This window comes from Lithobates pipiens, unplaced genomic scaffold (genome assembly GCF_037356315.1).
Source record: "Lithobates pipiens isolate NorthernLeopardFrog02 unplaced genomic scaffold, aLitPip1_a1.2 Scaffold_23, whole genome shotgun sequence".
NCBI lineage: Eukaryota > Metazoa > Chordata > Amphibia > Anura > Ranidae > Lithobates > Lithobates pipiens.
In genome coordinates, this window is record NW_027507785.1 from 201317485 (window position 1) to 201322769 (window position 5285).

General features: G+C 40.9%; 1 long non-coding RNA gene across 1 annotated transcript; it reads right to left on the minus strand.

The window, feature by feature from the left end:
* Positions 1 to 2287: 2287 nt before the first annotated feature.
* Positions 2288 to 3699, minus strand: LOC143927016 (uncharacterized). Its single transcript, XR_013262205.1, has 3 exons — positions 3544 to 3699; positions 3022 to 3200; positions 2288 to 2913 (listed from the first exon to the last, which is right to left on the minus strand). It is a non-coding gene; the product is annotated as an uncharacterized LOC143927016 (long non-coding RNA).
* Between the last annotated feature and the right edge of the window lie 1586 nt (positions 3700 to 5285).

Sequence of the window (5285 nt, forward strand, 5' to 3'; positions counted from 1 at the left end):
GTATCATCTGGAAATACAGAGATTGAACTGTTTACCCCAACCTCCAGGTCGTTTATGAACAAGTTAAATAGGATTGGTCCCAGCACAGAAACCTGGGGGACCCCACTACCTGCCCCTGACCATTCAGAGTACTCCCCATTTATCACCACCCTCTGAACTTGCCCTTGTAGCCAGTTTTCAATCCATGTACTCACCCTATGGTCCATGCCAACGGACCATATTTTGTACAGTAAAGGTTTATGGGGAACTGTGTCAAATGCTTTTGCAAAATCCAGATGCAGCATGTCCACGGGCCTTTCTTTATCTAGATGGCAACTCTCCTCCTCATAGAAGCTTAATAGATTGGTTTGGCAAGAACTATTCTTCATGAATCCTTGCTGATTACTGCTAATGATACCATTCTCATTACTAAAATCTTATATATAGTCCCTTATCATCCCCTCTGAGAGTTTACATACTATTGATGTTAGGCTAACTGGTCTGTAATTCCCAGGGATGTGTTTTGGGCCCTTTTTGAACATTGGTGCTACATTGGCTTTTCTCCAATCAGCTGGTATCATTCCAGTCACTAGACTTTCAGTAAAACTTTTACAGGTTGAATATACCAGTTTTTTTCCTTGGGCATACCTGTGCATAAAGCAACCAGCCAAGAGTTAGAACCAGAGTGTGGCACAAAGTTGACCAGCAAATTCAGAAACAGGGAAAGGCCAAAGGCCAGAGTGGGCAGTAAACAAGCATAGTCAAATACATGACAACATCAGTAACCACTATAGCAGGAATGCAGGACCACAGATTGAAATCTTACGCTTGGAAATTAGCCTATTACTCTTGGGTGTTGGCCTTATGAAGGCCTGGGTGAGAACTGGCTGTGTAGCCACTATGTCAATCAGGGGGTGGAACCTGGCCAAACCTGTACATCCAATTTCTATGGATCATAGTAGGATGCAGTACAAAGTAAGAGAGGTTACATGGTAAACTTAACTACATAGCGTTTCAGATCAGCTTTGCTGCTGATCTGTGACAAAAACATTTGTTTTTTTTCTGTAGGAGAGGGTCAGACCTCAGGTTTTGGTTTCCTACTAAAAAGACAATACAGTAATAGCTAATAAGTGCCATGGCCCCCCTCTTTATTTGTTTATCTTTCTGGTTCTCTTCTTTTCTTTTCATATTTTCCCTGTTCTGAAAATTTCATAATATGATATTCTGGAATATTTGTTATACTGTCATCATTTTATTCTCTCCTGACTCCACAACACTTCCTGCAGCTGTTTGTTCTGTTTTGCTGATTTAGAGAATTTATGTAGTTCCCTCACTGCTTGTTCTATTATACTTTCTAGTAAAACCTTAAAGTACAACTAAAGACTCCTGTATGACCAGCCTCCATAAAGTAAATAAAAGCGTCCATTTTCTTCCTTGACTAGGCAAATTTGTGTCTCACATGTTCCCAGACACTGCAGCTCACAGTGGGAGGCTTCCAGCAACAGTGGGAGAGCTGCCAATTCACATAGAAGTAGCCAGGACTAGGTTGGGCTACAGCATTTGTCAATCAGCAGTGCCAATACTAAGAGACATGCCCCCTGAAAAGTTTCCCATTAGTCAGGGTTGCCAACCCCCAATTACTTTTTTTCTACTGACAAAACATCGAAAATGACGATTTTTTTACTGACAATCTGAAATATGACAGTCAATACATTTGATATTTAAAGGCTAATTTCACTTTTAACAAAAAAAATAATAATGGATGCGCATTGCAGGGGAAAAAATGTGCATTCATTTTTTTTTACACAGGGGCCAGCAAAAGCATTGCACCCGAGATCAGTAGATTAGTGGATCAGGGGTGAAATGTCAGGCTCCTGCAGACACTTTCTCCAGCTTTCTCTCTATACATCAGATTCTGCAGAGTCCCCCCAGAGTGCTGTCTTACATCAGAGCCCCCTTACACCAGTGTCCCCTTACACACCTTTTCACCTTGGTCCTTGGCGTGGCAGGTGGCTGGCGGGAAAGGCTTCTAAAAAAAATTCACTTGTTGTTGGCACCAAACTGTGCATGTGGAGGCAGCTGAATGGTGAACTGCTGGGTTCAGCCACAGATTGGGCAGTAGGGGGGGGTGAACAAAAGCCATGACTGATGTGCGCCATAATGTCACTGTAAGCAAAAAAGGAGGGGAATTTTGGGACTTTAAATGAAGCACAAGTATGTGCCTCCATCCCGGTAATCGGTACGTAATAAAAGGGAGTTTGGGACTTTAAAATGAAGCACTAGGATAATGGAGGTAGGTTTTAACCAAATTGAAAAAAATATATATAAAATTTTTTATTGATTGTTCGGAAACAGATCATAAAAAATAATAAAGATCAAATTCATAAAGTATATAGGCGTAAGTACAGTAGAAGCATGATATATAGTATTCACATATAGCAGCACATAGTAGTAATAAATAAAATAATTGGGTAATATGGCATGGTAGTGCCTATGACAGCAAAACCGACATCAGCAAGTACATCCACATAATACATATGCATCCACTAGATGTAAAACAAAAATAAATTTAGTATGTAGTTAAAAAAGTAAATTCATAACAAATTCATAAAGTATATAGGCGTAAGTACAGTAGAAGCATGATATATAGTATTCACATATAGCAGCACATAGTAGTAGTAAACAAAATAATTGGGTAATATGGCATGGTAGTGCCTATGACAGCAAAACCAACATCAGCAAGTACATCCACATAATAGATATGCATCCACTAGATGTAAAACAAAAATAAATTTAGTATATAGTTAAAAAAGTAAATTCATAATAAAATAAATATAGTTCCATATAAAGTATAACTGGGACATCATTTCAAAAGCTCGACGCGTTTCGTGGGTGTCTCCCCACTCATCAGGAGCTGATGCGACCAAAAAATTCCTATGGAATAGAATAAAGAATAATATAATATACTAACCATATACCAAATAAAAAAAATAAATTAATGGGGATTTAATGCGTGTAAATGGTTAGCCAGGGCAGACTCACCAATCCGGATGGAAAGTGCAGTGTGCGGCAGTGGGCGTAGGGTGGGCCATGGGCAAGATCCCTCCCCGGGAACTGAGGCGGCATAGACATGGATGCGATATCAGGCGAAACCAAAAAGATACAGCAGTGTTGAAGAGTATCAGATATGGAATGTGTGGCAATTGTTGAAAACAACATATCTAAAAACAAAATGTTAATAGTATGTATGATTAATGAAAATAATGTGATGCAAAAGTAATTGAAAATTGATAGTGACCCTCAGAGAGTACAGAGAGAGTGCTGGCCATAAGCCAAGTATATACTATGTAGTAAGTATATGCAGATGAATGTAAACAGTGAATGGTGTGCAAAAATTAAAGAAATGTAATGGTGTAAAAGAAAGTGTGAGTGTGCAGTTTAACAAAAAGTGAAGAAAATTGATGAAGGGGTGTACATAGACCATGATAGACAAGGAGAGTGACAGAATTACCAGTCAGCAAGAAAAGAAAAGGTGTGAGTAGTAGGAGAAAAAAGATTTTTCACCTAAACATCGCTCCTAAAACACCAGCAGACAAGATATTAGGATGAGAGATCCGTCCAGCCGGCGTCCTGCCAATAAGGTCTGCAGACACCGGTCAGGGCGGCTCTGATAATAAAGGCCCCTTTAACTATCCACAGCTGATACTGATTGCACAACCAGCATGGAGAAAAAATAAATAAATAAATAAATAAAATATAAGGTAAACTTTAATGATAGTAATGGTAATATTTATAAAAGCTAGTATAGTGGCTTAAGACAAAAGGTAGTAACCATGAGCATAGGCAGGGTCAAGTACAATCAGAACAGAGATGAAGTGTGAGTAGAAGGAGAAAAGAGATTTTTCACCTAAACATCGCTCCTAAAAACAACACCAGCAGACAAGACGGCCAGTGTGTGCAGACTCCATGCAGAGACCAGCCGCACACACAGCTATCTCCGAGTGGGGTTTAAATATGCCGCCAACGCCACGTAAAGTCACTGTCACTGTAAAGCTGCCCTGCTGCCATATGCGAGGCTGAGCTCAACAGTTAAATTGTTACTTAAACCACAACAGTAAAACCAGTCGGTATATGCGGTAAAGCATGCTTGTTATACTCATCTAAAAAACCTAAAAGGTTAATTCTCCACATTGTGTTAAAAGGCTGTTTGATCCTGCCTCCTCTGATCCTTCCCTTCTTTTACTGTCCCCAATCAATCTCCTGATAAGGCATAGCCTTTAGAGTCACTTTGCACATGCTCAATTTGGTGTGTTTTGCTAGAGAGTTGTTTTTTTCTTGGGCAGGTGCATGTGATCAGCAGAAGGCCAATCAGCATTGTCCAGGCAGAGGGTCAGGGGTCCTGCAGCCTCATAGGACAATCAGAGTAGCATGAAAACTCCTCCTACAAGCTTTAACCAGACACTAGTAGAAGTCACAAGACTGCTATACAGTATACTGCTGATGCAAAAAAAGGTATTTAGCTATTTATAATTACTAAAATAATCAAATTTCCATGTTCTGTGGGAGACCTGATATATTAAATGCAGGGTCCTGGGTTTAGTAACACTTTAACCATTCAGCTGCTTCCAAATGGCAATGAGTAGCTTTTTTTACTGGCATTTTTCTACCATCTACAGGTATTTATGAGTGCTCAGCACGCGTTGAACATGAACATGTTTTTTTTACCTTTGTTGAGCGGCAGTGGGCACACATGGATCATACAGACGGGTTTTTTTTCAGGGGGATAGTGGGGGAACGCAGTTCCAACACCTCCAGCACAAAATGTATGTAATGGCAAGGGGTGCTGGGGATGTGCTGGAGGGTCTATAGCGACTACGCTGGTGGGGTTCTAATTTTGCGTGGGAGCTATTGTTGCTGATGGAGGATCTATTGTTGCTGGGAGGGGGTTTTATATTTGTGGGGGGGTCCGTTGTTGCTGAGAGGAATCTACTGTTGGGAGAGATGTCTATTGTTGCTGGCTGCTGGAGGGTCTATGGATGCTGGCTGCTGGGAAATCTGTTGTTGCTGGGGTGGATTTTTGTTGCAGGGGGCATTGTTGTGTGAGGGAACTATTGTTGCTAGCTGCAGGGGATCTATTTTGCTGCTAACAAATTCTATACAAATTACTTAGTGCCACAGAATGAAACTTGGTTCTGTATTCTCTACCGGGAGGTGGGTAGGGAGTGGAACCAAGGGATGGTGCTCGGAGGTGGGTAGGGGCGGAGACAAGGGGTGACTTAGAAGGGGGGGTTCCTGCACCTATTCTC